We start from the raw sequence: 15,781 nt of genomic DNA, 5'->3' as shown, positions 1-15,781 counted from the left end.
TTGTATTTCACAAATGTTATTAATTGTCTTCATAATGTTAACCACATATAGTTAACAGAAGACGTAGAAACGATATTCCGAAACGAATACGTATAGCGTAAGTCAAACGTTCGAATTAGAATAGAGACCCCACGAACACAAATTCGCTGTGGCAGGTATGAAATATAAACTCCGTTACTCGCTCGTTACACTTGAAGGACAGATGTTGAATGGACCAAACGAGCCGCCGCATAACAGCGTAGTTGCCAGCTAACTTCGAAGGAAGGTAGATGCGGTCCCTAGCGCAACTTATAACATCGTCGAAAATCAGTGCGGACGGGAGAGCTTTGATACACCCTGTTAAAAAAACGGAAAAATGGAGGCGGTACAATTGGAGAGCGATCCGCCTTCACCAACATGTGTAAGCAATTCATTAATATATATATATATATATATATATATATATATATATATATATATATATATATATATATAGTTGAATTACAAAAAACTAATAATAAAAAAAATTGCATGGCGCGAGATTCGATCCGGCGACCTTCGGACTACGAACCCAAGCACTTACCGCTGCGCCACGACGCTGTGAAAAGCTATTAATCGTAGAGAGTATTTCACCGCAACGGTTTCTTTTAACTGTCGATTTTCTCGACAACGGCTCAGAAGTGCATCTTGGTGCTTTGCCACATTACACCTCTGGCCATGAGCTTTTATTATGCGCAGTATGAATCGAATCTGAATTTCACAATTGGCGGCCTCCCCTTGTTAGAACTACAAACCGAACTAACCTAAGGACATCACACACATTGATGCCCAATGCAGGATTCGAACCTGTGACCGTAGCAGCTGTGCGGTTCCGGACTGAAGCACCTAGAATCGCTCGGCCACAGCGGCCGGCCATCTCACCCTGCCATCGCGCAAATGTATACTGCAGATTTCCCCTTATCTGGATGCTTCCTTCAGGGTGTTGTATTTTGGATGGCAAAGAGTGTAGAAAACTGCGCCCGGGACTAGGCTCTTATCTTTCTGCAAGACGTGTTTCTTTCGGAAAGTGTAAGATTTTGATCTCTTGAAGGCACTCTTCAGTACATGAGTAGACTCCGGCCTTCCCCTGACACAAACCATTCCCTGACCTCAGCTCGGTTGCAGAGCAGGGCTACGTCGTTAATGTACAAAAGCTGACTCTCCCCCCCCCCCCCCCCCCCCCCCTGTCGTGGCTGGCCCGGCATCGCGACATTCATGGAGTCAGCACCAGCGGCTGCCCAGCTATGCCCACGCCAGGGGGCTGCTTTTCCCGTTACGTCGGTCATTGCCTTGCCTGCCCCAGAGCCACTGTGCTATCCATTCCCACACACTCACAGAAAGCATAGAGAAAAACAAGAAAGAGTTGCACCATCATAAATGTACACTACTGGCCATTAAAACTGCTACACCACGAAGATGACGTGCTACAGACGCGAAATTTAACCGACAGGAAGGACATTCTGTGATACGCAAATGATTAGCTTTTCAGAGCATTCACACAAGGTTGGCGCCGGTGGCGACACCTACAACGCGTTGACATGAGGAAAGTTTCCAACCGATTTCTCATACACAAACAGCAGTTAACCGGCGTTGCCTGCTGAAACGTTGTTGTGATGCCTCGTGTAAGGAGGAGAAATGCGTACCATCACGTTTCAGACTTTGATAAAGGTCGGATTGTAGCCTATCGCGATTGCGGTTTATCATATCGCGACATTACTGCTCCGCTTTGGTCGAGATCCAATGACTGTTAGCACAATATGGAGTCGGTGGGTTCAGGAGGGTAATACGGAACGCCGTGCTGGATCCCAATAGCACTCGTATCACTAGCAGTCGAGATGACAGGCATCTTATCCGCATGGCTGTAAAGGATCGTGCAGCCACGTCTCTATCCCTGAGTCAACAGATGGGGACGTTTGCAAGACAAGAACCATCCGCACGAACAGCTCGACGACGTTTGCAGCAGCATGGACTATCGGCTCGGAGACAGTGGCTGCGGTTACCCTTGACACTGCTTCACAGACAGGAACACCTGCGATGGTATACTCAAAGACGAACCCTGAGTTGACAGATGGGGACGTTTGCAAGCCAACAACCATCTGCACGAACATTTCGACGACGTTTGCAGCAGCATGGACTATCAACTCGGAGACCATGGCTGCAGTTACCCTTGACGCTGCTTAACAGACAGGAGCGCCTGCGATGGTGTACTCAACGACGAACCTGGGTGCACGAATGGCAAAACGTCATTTTTTCGGATGAATCCAGGTTCTGTTTACAGCATCATGATGGTCGCATCCACGTTTGGCGACATCGCGGTGAACGCACATTGGAAGCGTGTATTAGTCATCGCCATACTGGCGTATCACCCGGAGTGATGGTATGGGGTGCCATTGGTTACTCGTCTCGGTCACCTCTAGTTCGCATTGACGGCACTTTGAACAGTGGACGTTAACATTTCAGATGTGTTACGACCCGTAGCTCTACCCTTCTTTCGATCCCTGCGAAACCCTACATTTCAGTAGGATAATGCACGGCCGCATATTGCAGGTCCTTTACGGGCCTTTCTGGATACAGAAAATCTTCGGCGGCTGCCCTGGCCTGCACATTCTCCAGATCTCTCACCAACTGAAAACGTCTGGTCAATGGTGGCCGAGCAACTGGCTCGTCACAATATGCCAGTCACTACTCTTGATGAACTGTGGTATCGTGTTGAAGCTGCATGGGCATCTGTACCTGTACACGCCATCCAACCTCTGTTTGACTCAGTACCCAGGCGTACCCAAGACAGAGCCATATAACGTCATTAAAAAAACTTACAGAAAATGTAAACCATAAGCAGTGTTATAACAATCAGCACACTAATAAATTACGAATACAGAAAAACGCGTTACCTTTAAATGATACCTTTTATCATTCCTACAATATTATAATCCTTCTGCTTAATAGCTGTCGCGCGGGATTAACCGATCGGTCTCAGGCGCTGCAGTCATAGACTGTGTGGCTGATCCCGGCGGATGTTCGAGTCCTCCCTCGGGCATGGGTGTGTGTGTTTGTCCTTAGGATAATTTAGGTTAAGTAGTGTGTAAGCTTAGGGACTGATGACCTTAGCAGTTAAGTCCCATAAGATTTCACACACATTTGAACATTTTTGCTTAATAGCTCTCTTTAAATATCATATTACAAAAATTGCTCCAAATAACGCTGCCACCACTCTAGGACTGGCGAGCTTCCTTGCATATGAAACCAAGTACTACTGCTACTAACACGCTCTGACTCCACCCCGGCAAAGTAATGCTAGCTTCTCTCGCCAGCATCTCTGGTCTCGAACATACGTCCAAAGTATACAATTATAAAGGCAATTTTAAAACTATATTACAAGGCTAGAGAACATTCATCAAATTTACGAATTAATTTATGTTTGTGGACCATAACATACGCAGAATTATCACAGCAAATAGTACAGCCACCTTTCAGTGTGTCAAAATATGATACATAAAAAATACAATACAATTCAGTATCACATTACGTTACACTACTTGGAAAGAAAACAGTCTTGAAACGATTTCTGGCTCGGTGAGGTAGCTTGTGTCTTATACGAGTATATTGCACTACGAATTTTACTCGTCACAAACTTGTCAGAAAGGACAGCATTTCTTGCTGTTCCCTTCGGCCCATTGAAGTGCTGACCCATGGTTGTTTACTGTTTCTGGAATTAGAGGCATGTTGCCACCTACGTTACTGTCATTCAGCTCATCGGATTTCCCTTGTTTGTACTCGATGAGCGATAGCACTGTGACTCAACATGGAATGCCCTTGTTCTGTGCGGTCGACATCAAAGAATTCAGAAATATTTTCTTTGTCAACAGTTTCACACCCTGAAGTACTTTCCAAAACGGCAGCTAACGTTACTAATGAGCAGCCGTCTTCGTCAACGTAATTACTGATTTAATCTATTTTAGGGTTTATGTTTCTGCATCAGTTGGCTATAGTTGATTGTTTTACAACACGCCAAGACTTAGATGCTTTATAAATAGCATCTAGCACAGACAATTGTTTCCAAAATGTTTGAAGATGTCCCCTCTTATGAATAAGTTTTTGTAGCAGACCTCCTCTACAAGTTTTCTTCGTGGCCTCAATGACATGCTGATCTGTTGGCTGGATTAAGGCCGTCACATTAGGAGGTAAATATTTTACAAATACGAAGGAGGATCGCAAAGTAACGTACAATAACTTTTTTCTCCCCTGGTATTGCAGCTGGAATGTTAAAATTCGAGGATAATATACTTTGGTTCAAAATGGTTCAGATGGCTCTAAGCACTATGGGACTTAACAGCTGAGGTCATCAGTTCCCTAAACAGAACTACTTAATCCTAACTAACCTAAGGACATCACACACATCCATACCCGAGGCAGGATTCGAACCTGCGACCGTAGCAGCTGTGTGCTTCCTGACTGAAACGCCTAGAACCGCTCGGCCACCGCGGCCGGCTATACTTTGGATTTTGCGCTACAAAGAGTACTTTGTTGTCACGTACAGATCTGGTGAGAGAACCCTGACCTACAAAACATGGCGCCCATGTTACTATCATCAACTGGTGAAGAGCAGCGAAGTGTAGTTCGATGTTGGTGGGCCAAAGGGCATAAACCGAGTGCAACTCACAGACGTGCCTGGCGTATATGGGGACGACTGTATGGACTGTAGCAATGTCTCCAAGTGGCGTGTATTTTTTCGAAAGGGCAGTATGAACCTTAGAGATTCGCTACGCTCCGGGTATCTCCGCATCCCCGCAGAATGTCGGATCCTTTGAGGCAGTAATTTTGAACGACCGGCGTGTGCAACAGCGAACCTTGTCGCAGCGGTTCAACATCTCCTTTGGTGCGGTTTACGATATTTTTTATGTCACACTGAAGTTAGTGCTCGCTGCGGGCCTAAGGACCTGACAGACAGCCACAAGGGCCAGCGAATCATGACAAGCTTGAATCACTCCATGTGTTACGCCACAGAAGACGGTAACTTTCTGAAAGGAATAGTCACTGGTGATGAGTCTTGGGCGCACCACTGAGCGCCTGAAACCAAGCAGGACTCTATGGAGTGGAAACATGCTGGTCCTTCAGTATGGAAAAAAATTGAAAATGAGTCAGTCTGCTAGGGAAGTCCTTGTGACAGTGTTCCGGGATCCACGTGGTGACTTACTGGTGGACTTTGCTGAACATTATGATTGCTGTAGCCTTTATTTAAACTCTGGTTAGGCTGCGTCGTGCCCTTCGTGACAAACGCCACAACATTATTGTTGACAGTGCAAAACTACTTCATGACAGTGCAGGCCACCATGCGGCTTCTCCTGCTCGAGAGAAAATCAGCAAATTTTGGTGGGAGGTGCTCCAGCACGCACCATACAGTCCGGACCTTGCACCGTCGAACTTTCATCTGTTTGGTCTCATGTAGGAATTCCTGCCCTGCCAACGCTTTGCGACAGATGCGGAGGTGAAATCAGCAGTCCGTAGACGGCTGTACTCCAACCAAACGGAATTCTACGAGCAGGGTGAATTGAAACTTGTACCACGATGGGAGAAATGTCTTGAGACGTTGGTGACTATTTAGAAATATAGGTAAAACTGTAAGTTCATTTGTGATTTATTTTTGGTTTGTTATGTATTTAACTTTTCGGTAGTAAAATTATTGTGCGTTACTTTCTGATCTTGCTCGTATCATCCCATCATCCGATTTTAGAACATTTTCGTTCAGCTGCGATAGTGCAGTAACAATAAAGCGCTTTCAGGTGGACCCTGCGGTACAAAGCAGCTATACAGCTGTGTTTACAATATATTGTACCATCTATTCACGCCCGTTCCTGATGAAAGTAATGGACACTTAAATTGTATACGAAGGTTGTCCAGAAAGTAAGCTCCGATCGGTCGCGAAATGGACACCACAGTGAAAACCCAATGAAGCTTTGCACAGATGTGTTGGGTAATGTCTCTAGTATGACCGTCGTTTTCATCAAGACGCTCTTTTAAGTTGCGAGCGCACTGTGAGCGAGTAAAGGTGCCTAGAAGCACGATATCTCCTGCCAAGTAGGAAGGCCTGCTGAGAGGCTTCGCCTTAATGAACGCAGCCCACCTAACACAGCTGCCACGCACTTCCTTCTTCATGGCAATTGTCAGCCGCACTCTGCAGGGGCAGTGAAGACGCTCCTGCAGCCTTTTCGATGGGAAGCGTTCGATCACCCACAACACAGCCGCAATTAGCTCGTCCTTAGTATCATTTCTGTTCACATGAAACGCTGGATACGAAGACAACACTTGGTCGCAGGCTACGTGTTATAGGCCAGCACAGGTGGCTGCCTTCTATGATGATGTTGTTGGAAATTTGGTATAACTCTCCGACAAATGTCTAAGTCGGAGTGGAAACTATCTAGAGAAGTATCTGGCAAGTGTAGCTAACTCTTGCACATAAAATGTTTCTTATTTTCACTGTGGTTTCCATTTAGCGACCGATCGGAACTTACTTTCTGGACAACCCTCTTATTTACTGCAGCTCTAAATCTTATCCTGCAGCAAACTCCTGGAAATTATTTCAAAATTCATAAACAGCCTTGTTGTTCCCCTATTTCACGTTTCTCGTCTGTCGACAATCTCCCGGAAGCCACCACACGGTTTTAGTGTTATTAACCAGCCACAAAATGCGTTAAAATCTACTTCAACCTCCACGTTTTGAAGAAAAACTGGTCCTGTTTGGCGGGTACTTGGCCGGATAGGCTAGGCGGAGTCAAAGGTGTGCACTTAACACTTTTCTTTGTTTCCCTTCTGTTTTTCTGGTTACACGACAATGAAAATTGTGCATAAAACACCTAGGTTTATACTTAACACGATACCACACGTTGTATGGTGTATGCTGTATTAGAGTTATACTCAACAAAATGTTACAAATGTAAAAAACGGATCTTCGCCACAGGTTTGGGCAAACATCGTATTGTTATGCTGCAAAATTCCACACAAAAAGAAATTATTATAATTATAAGAGACTAAAGAAAAATCACAGTACCTGTCATGTACTACCATGATTAATCAGTACAATATTAATCTCATTGTCTCCATCATCGACATTGTATTAGGCATCAAAACGTGACATTAACGTATCACTAATTTCAATACAAAACAGAAGGAAACACGTTGCATTATTATTATTTGGCGTTTTCTTGCCACACTTTTTTGTTGTTTCGCAGGTACACTCTGTATTCCTCTTTGTACTCATTACAGATTCGATGAGGCGGAAATTTATATTTAGACTGCGAAGTTTCCAAGTCGCTGGAAGAACGTTCCATTTGTGCTCTATTGAACTCTTACTATCCACCCGATACTGATTTTCTCCTGTTGCCTCAGATTTAAATTATGATAGGCTACGACCGAGTGAGTCCAGTCTTCCCTGCCACTTGGATTTCATTGTTCAACATGCGGTTTACGCCTTTTCTTTTGGCAAACTGATATGCTAAATGTCGAAAGTCCTTAAACGTAAGCCCGTAGAACATAGACTCCAGACTGGTACAGTGCACCGCTAATTCAGTTGCCTGTGTCTCAGAAGATACTCTCTGGAAACGGCCAAGTGATCTCACTTCATAGCCTGCCTCAAGTCCTTTACTTAATGTGGATTCATTACATGGAAACCTTTTAGCTGAATTTCGAATGGAAGATCCATTTTCTTTTACCATCTTAGATTCCTCAAACGTTTTAGAATACAGTGGCGTAGTTTGTATATTATGAAGTTCAACTAGTCTTATCACTTGTACATGGTGGCAGCCAGTCAAGGAATATTTTAGGGGAATTAATTAAAAAATTTATTCAAAGGCCCAGTGAAACCTTTACAAGTTTTCTCCTAGAGTAATTTACGCTGTGCCTATGTGAGACAAGTTGCCTGTCTCGCTAAACCGAGGCAGTCCTGTCCAGCTAAAGCTGCTGACAGGAGACGCCCTGAGCCCTCTGCTGAAACTACTAGCGTATTCATGCCATTGGTTTTAGCCAATAGCGTGCGTGGGATACAGGTCACGTGTGTGGACGCTGGAGTGTTCTGTGGTGCAAAACGCACTTGCTTCTCTCTCTTGTAATGCAAACCTCGAACAGAACAGACGTCTTCTTGGAAGGAAGAGCCTCTGGCTCTGCGTTTCACAACCGCTTCCCCTTCCGTTGCCCATTTCAATTAATTGTTTGACCTCCTAGACTGGATTAAACCTGGTAACTTCCGACCCTAGGCGCGCCCCTTGTACACCTTACATCGAAATACATCCTCTTTATTGTACCTAATCTCCTGTTTCGTCATTTAACGGCAGCCCTGGATGCCCACTCCCTAATCCTGACCGCTCGACCTCCAGCACACTGCCGCCACGAGGCATCTGTAACAACCGCCTCCCCCCTTTGGTTGGTTGGTTGGTTGTTTCGGGGAAGGAGACCAGACGGCGAGGTCATCGGTCTCATCGGATTAGGGAAGGATGGGGAAGGAAGTCGGCCGTGCCCTTTCAAAGGAACCATCCCGGCATTTGCCTATAGCGATTTAGGGAAATCACGGAAAACCTAAATCAGGATGGCCGGACGCGGGATTGAACCGTCGTCCTCCCGAATGCGAGTCCAGTGTCTAACCACTGCGCCACCTCGCTCGGTGCCTCCCCCCTTTCCCAAACCCTGTATACAGTTATACATTACTGAATAATCGATGTGAGATATTTAATTATAAATTAAGGCACATTAAATATGTTATACAACAATATGCACTCAGTATTAAAACCGAAGACAAACATATTCGGGCAAAGGTACGCATGCGTATATTTGCCATACCTAGTTAGTAGGATCTTTGCCCCATTGCGCTCATTTCTGAAATTGTGTTATGAGTCCGATATGTTAAACTAACAACTAAGCTTAAAGCTTGAATTGGTTAACTATTTAAAACGAGGTATAAGGCATTTTGTGATAGCAGACAGACAATCATAAGTAACAATGGTCTATACTAAGACTGAAATTTCCAAAAAAATAATTCACCTTATATCTCAAAAGCTTCAAAGTGCAAACTACTAACACAACACACCTGAATCTTCGACCGTAAAAGGTCTCACAAGTAGGAAAAAAAAAACCAGATCCAGATCTTTGACCCCACCTACCCAACTTGTATGCCCACTGGTCTTCTCTGTTGATACCAGTCCAACGTAGCTTTCTCCAGATCTCCGTATGTGAAATGAGGTAAGAAATGTCATGGGATGCCTCCTAATATCGTGTCACGCCTCCTGTTGCCCTGCATAGTGCAGCAGTTCAGTGTGGCATGGACTCAACAAGTAGTTGAAAGTCCCATGCATAAACATTGAGCCATGATGCCCCTACAGCCGCCCACAATTGCAATAGTTTTTCTAGTGCAGGATTCTGTGCACGAAATGACCTCTCGATTATATCCCATTAATGTTCTACGGGTGTCCAAACCATTCGTTCAGTTGTTCAGAACGTACATCAAACCAATGGCGAACAGTTGTGGCCTGATGACATGACACATTGTCATCCATAATAATCCATGTCGATCAGTTGTAGAATTCTGGAACACTTATTATGTTCCAGTATAATGACTTTTCTGGAGACTAGAAATCTACTCTGTAGGAATCAGCATGGGTTTCGAAAAAGACGACCGTGTGAAACCCAGCTCGCGCTATTCGTCCACGAGATTCAGAGGGCCATACACACGGGTTCCCAGGTAGATGCCGTGTTTCTTGACTTCCGCAAGGCGTTTGATACAGTTCCCCACAGTCGTTTAATGAACAAAGTAAGAGCATATGTACTATCAGGCCAATTGCATGATTGAATTGAAGAGTTCCTAGATAACAGAACGCAGCATGTCATTCTCAGTGGAGAGAAGTCTTCCGAAGTAAGAGTGATTTCAGGTGTGCCGCAGGGGCTGTCATAGGACCGTTGCTATTCACATTATACATAAATGACCTTGTGGATAACATCGGAAGTCCACTGAGGCCTTTTGCGGATGATGCTGTAGCATATCGAGAGGTTGTAACAATGGAAAATTGTACTGAAATGCAGGAGGATCTGCAACGAATTGACGCACGGTGCAGGGAATGGCAATTGAATCTCAATGTAGACAAGTGTAATGTGCTGCGAATACGTAGAAAGAAAGATCCTTGATCATTTAGCTACACTATATCAGGTCAGCAACTGGAACCAGTTAATTCCATAAATTATCTGGGAGTAGGCATTAGGAATGATTTAAAATGGAATGACCATATAAAGTTGATCGTCAGTAAAGCAGGTGCCAGACTGAAATTCGTTGAAACAATCCTAAGGAAATGCAATCCGAAAACAAAGGAAGTAGGTTACAGTACACTTGTTCGCCCACTGCATGAATATTGCTCACCAGTGTGGGTTCTGTACCAGATAGGGTTGTAGAAGAGATAGAGAAGATCCAACAGAGTGCAGCGCGCTTCGTTACAGGATCATTTAGTAATCACGAAAGCGGTACGGAGATGATAGATAAACTCCAGTGGAAGACTCTGCAAGAGAGACGCTCAGTAGCTCGGTACGGGTTGTTGTCGAAGTCTCGAGAACATACCTTCACCGAGGAGTCAAGCAGTATATTGCTCCCTCCTACGTATATCTCGCGAAGAGACCATGAGGATAAAATCAGAGAGATTAGAGCCCACACAGAGGCATACCGACAATCTTTCTTTCCACGAACAATACGAGACTGGAATAGAAGGGAGAACTAATAGAGGTACTGGAGGTACCCTCCGCCACACACCGTCAGGTGGCTTGCGGAGTATGCATGTAAATGTAGATGGAGAATTGCTACGTTGTTGTCTCCAAGAAGCCTAACACAACCGTTTACAGTCGATGATCGGTTCAGATGGACCACAGGATCCACTCCACTCCGTGTAAACACAGGCCACACCATTATGGAGCCACCACCAGCTTACGCAGTGCTTTGTTGACAACCTGGGTCCATGGCTTCGTGGGGTCTGCGCCACACTCGAACTCAGCCATCAACTGTTACCAACTGAAATTGGGGCTAATCTGACCAGGCCACGGTATTTCAGTCGTCTAGGGTCCAACCGATATGGTCACGAGCCAAGGAGAGGCGTTGCAGCCGTAATCAAGTCGGAAACCTTTTCACATGCATCACCAGACTACAAATGACAGCTGCGCCAATGCACTGGCCTTATATACCTTTTGTACACGATACTACCGCCATCTGTATATGTTCATCTCGCAATCCCATGACATTCACTACCTCATTGTAGACATTTTGAGAGCCTTCCATTTTGACAAACCTTCAAACGAGTCAGAAGTGCTAGCAAACTGAATTACTTAACTCCTCCCGAACAGGCCATGAAGGCCCAACGGTACCGACCGGCCGCCGTGTCATCCTCAGCCCACAGGCGTCACTGGTTGCCGATATGGAGGGACTTGTGGTCAGCTTACCGCTCTCCCGGCCGTGTGTCAGTTTTCGAGACCGAAGCCGCTACTTCTCAATCAAGTAGCTCCTCAGTTTGCCTCACAAGGTCTGAGTGCACCCCGCTTGCCAACAGCGCTCGGCAGACCGGATGGTCAGCCATCCAAGTGCTAGGCCAGCCCGACAGCGCATAACTTCGGTGATCTGACGGGAACCGGTGTTACCACTGCAGCAAGGCCGTTGGCTAAACTGAATTAGTTGGTCTTCGTTTTTCCAATATCACGCATCGTAGTTTGACCCACATTGTAAATAAGTGCCGATTTTGTGTGCCAATATCGTCCTCCTTGGGTAGGTATATTATTTCCAGTTCCTGCTGTATTGTCAACACAATGCGTTTTCGATTTTCAGCGATTATTCGGCATTAACAGACCGTCTTTCGTAATAGCTACAGACCAGCGCCTGCGCTTTTCGACCAGCACATTGTTTACAGTCGCTCACGGGTAATCGAGACTTTGCTGCATACCTTGCGTTAGCACTCCTGGAATAGCACGCTTAGCTTCTTTCGTATATGTATATATGTCGATAGTGCTGAAGGCACACATATACAAACTGTTTCAGGAGGCATGTCAGGCAATTTGTGAAGTGATTCTACATGTGGAAAAAAAACCGAAAAAGTTCTATGAACACGAGTCAGATTTTCAATCGTTATGTAACTGGAGCAGGTTGAAGACTACACACATAACTAATTATGAAGACAAGTGTGAATATTACTTACGTAAATGCTATTCCTCTCAAATAGTGATTAGTAATTTGTCTCGAATTTCATTACGGTGCGGCGACTATAAACACCACGTTCATACTGACTTAAATCTTGATAACCAGCCACTGTAGCAGCAGTAACCGCTCTGAAAACTGCGCCAGACACTTGTTGTCTTATATAGGCCACTGCAACGCTGTATTCTGACTGTTTACATATGTTTCTATTTGAAAACGCAACCCTGTACTAGTTTCTCCGGCGCATAAGTGTATAACAGGGTGAGACACTTGGCGAAATTTTCAGAAACGGTCGAATACTTACGGATAAACCGAGATACGTGTTCGCTTATTTTGGATCTTCTTCCACTGGGCGAAGTTTCTGAGAAATCGGATTATGACACAGTGTTCTCCTGGTAAGCAGTGTAATCTTCTACGGGAAGGTCGGAATATTTTGTCACGCAAATAATATTCATACATAGCGTGGTTAATAAAATAACAACATAAAAATTTCAGCTGCTATAGACTATTAGAACAGGAGGTATAAGTCGTCAAAGTTACGACGAGAATACTGTAAGTACGCGTGATTTATTTCACAAATGGTTTATTTGAGACAAACAGTCACTATCATTACATGAAACACTATATAACATAATTTACTTACACTATGTGATCAGAAGTATCCGGACACCCCCAAAAACGTAGGTTTTTCGTATTAGGTGCATTGTGCTGCCACCTACTGCCAGGTACTCCATATCAGCGACCTCAGTAGTCATTGGACATCGTGAGAAAGCAGATTGGGGCGCTCCGCGGAGCTCACGGATTTCGAACGTGGTCAGGAGATTTGGTGTGACTTGTGTCATACGTCTGAGCGCGAGATCTCCACACTCCTAAACATCTCTGGGTCCACTGTTTACGATGTGATAGTCAAGTAGAAACGTGAAGGGACACGCACAGCACAAAAGCGTACAGGCAGACCTCGTCTGTTGACTGACAGAGACCTCTGACAGTTGAAAAGGGTCGTAATGTGTAATAGGCAGACATCTATCCAGACCATCAGACACGAATTCAAGACTGCATCAGGATCCACTGCAAGTACTATGACAGTTAGGCGGGAGGTGAGAAAACGTGGATTTCATGGTCGATCGGCTGCTCGTAAGCCACACATCACGCCGGTAAATGCCAAACAACGTTCGCGTGGTGTAAGGGGCCTAAACATTGGACGACTGAACAATGGAAAATCTTTGTGTGGAGTGACGAATCACGGTACACAGTGTGTTGATCCGATGGCAGGGCGTGGGTATGGCGAATGCCCGGTGGACGTCATCTGCCACGTGTGTAGTGTGAACAGTAAAATTCAGAGGCCGTGGTGTCAAGGTGTGATCTTGTTTTTCATGGAGGGGACTTGCAGCCCTTGTTATTTTGCGTGGCACTATCACAGCACAGGCCTACATTGATGTTTGTAAGCACCTTCTTGCTTCCGACTGTTGAAGAGCAATTCTGGGATGCCGATTGCATAACACGATCGAGCACCTGTTCATAATGCACGGCCTGTGGCGGAGTGGTTATACGTCAGTAATGGATTGGCGTGCACAGAGTCCTGACCTGAATGCTATAAAACACCTTTTGGATGTTTTGGAACGCTGACTTCGTGCCAGGCCTCACCGGCCGACATCGATACCTCTCCTCAGCGCAGAACTCCGTGAAGAATGGGCTGCCATTCTCCGAGAAACCTTACAGCACCTGATTGAACGTATGCCTGCGAGTGTGGAAGCTGTCATCAAGGCTAAGGGTTTGCCAACACCATATTGAATTCCAGCATTACCGATGGAGGGTGCCACGAACTTGTAAGCCATTTTCAGCCAGGTGTCCGGATACTTTTGATCACATAGTGTAGGTGTTCGTTTCTTCTGCTAGCTGAACGAGATTGGAATACTAGAGAATTATTGTGAAGATGGTTCGATGAAGCCTTTGCCAGGCACTTAAGTGTGATTTGCAAAGTAAATGTAGGCCGGCCGTGGTGGCCGAGCGGTTCTAGGCGCTTCAGTCTGGAACCGCGCGACCGCTACGGTCGCAGGTTCGGATCCTGCCTCGGGCATGGATGTGTGTGATGTCCTTAGATTAGTTAGGTTTAAGTACCAGGTGTACCGGTATGAAATGAGCGTTTTTTTTTTTTTGTGAAAATGAAACAGTAATTTTGAATTGAAAAGTAAACACATTTTATTTAAAGTAGTGACCATTGCTTTTTATACATTTTGACCACCTTTCTGGCAATTTGTGGACACCACACCAATAGAAATGTTCGTCTTTTGAAGCAAATCAATCAGACACCCAATTTTCGACTTCTTCGTAGGAATCAGCCAATGCGAGTCCCATTGATGAAAACAAAAGGTAGTCTGGAGGGGCCAAGGCTGGTGAATACGGCGGGTGGGGTAGCAGCTCCCAGCCAAGTGTTTTGATTGTATCCTGAACCAATTTTGCTTTGTGTGCAGGAGTATTGTCGTGTAAAAAATTACTTTACCATGTCTTCTAGCCCATTCTGGTCTTTTTTCGATCAATGCATAGTTCAAATTGATCATTTGTTGTCTGTAGCGACTAGTATTCACAGTTTCACCGGGTTTTAGAAGCTCATGATACACCACACCTTTCTGATCCCACCGAACACACAGCATTGTCTTCTTGCCGAATCGATCTGGTTTTGCAGTCGATGTTGATGATTGTCCCGGATTAACCCACCATTTTTCCCGTTTAGGATTCTTAAAATAAATCCATTTTTCATCGCAAGTAACAATTCGGAGCAAAATAGATTTTCTTTCATGTCTTTGAAGTAAAATTTGACAAATAGTTTTTCGGTTTTCCATCTGTCTTTCATTCAATTCATGTTGCACCCATTTTCCACACTTTCGGATCTTTCCCATAGCTTTCAAACGGTCAGAAATTGTTTGTTGTGCAACATTTAGCATTGCTGCCATTTGCTTCTGACTCAAAGTATCATCTTCATCTAATATTGCTTGCAATTCGGCGTCTTCAAACTTTTTTGGTGATTTTCCACGTTCTTCATTTCTTACATCAAAATCATTATTTCTGAACTGTTGAAACCATCTTTTGCATGTTGCTTCTGATTGAGCATGATCACCATATGCCTCGACAAGCATTCAATGCGACTCTGCAGCACTTTTTTTCAAATGAAAACAAAAAATTAATACTTTCCGCAAATCATAACTTTCTGGTACAAAATTCGACATTGTTAACACGATGAAAACATATGATGTTGTTTGTTCCATGACTTGATGTATACTAAATATCTTTGATAGAAGTCATACCAACCAAACAAAAAAAATTAAGGCTCGTTCAGGACAAATGTTCCCTATCGACACATTTGTATCTTCACGCTCATTTCATACCGGTACACGTGGTAGTTCTAAGCGATGACCTCAGATGTTAAGTCCCATAGTGCTCAGAGCCATTTGAACCATTTTGAACGAGATTGGAATACTAGAGAATTATTGTGAAGGTGGTTCGACGAAGCCCTTGCCAGGCGCTAAAGTATGATTTGCAGAGTATCCATGTAGATGTAAATGT

At 44.7% G+C, this 15,781-nt stretch overlaps 1 protein-coding gene across 1 annotated transcript in view; it reads left to right on the top strand.

The window, feature by feature from the left end:
* Positions 1-15,781, top strand: part of LOC124550654 (golgin subfamily A member 6-like protein 22) — a 105,401-nt gene that overhangs the window by 16,550 nt on the left and 73,070 nt on the right. The window lies entirely within an intron of this gene.

The sequence above is a fragment of the Schistocerca americana genome, chromosome 9 (genome assembly GCF_021461395.2).
Source record: "Schistocerca americana isolate TAMUIC-IGC-003095 chromosome 9, iqSchAmer2.1, whole genome shotgun sequence".
NCBI classification, from domain to species: Eukaryota; Metazoa; Arthropoda; class Insecta; order Orthoptera; family Acrididae; genus Schistocerca; species Schistocerca americana.
Note: the sequence above shows the minus strand (reverse complement) of the source record. Positions and strands in the feature narration are given on the sequence as shown.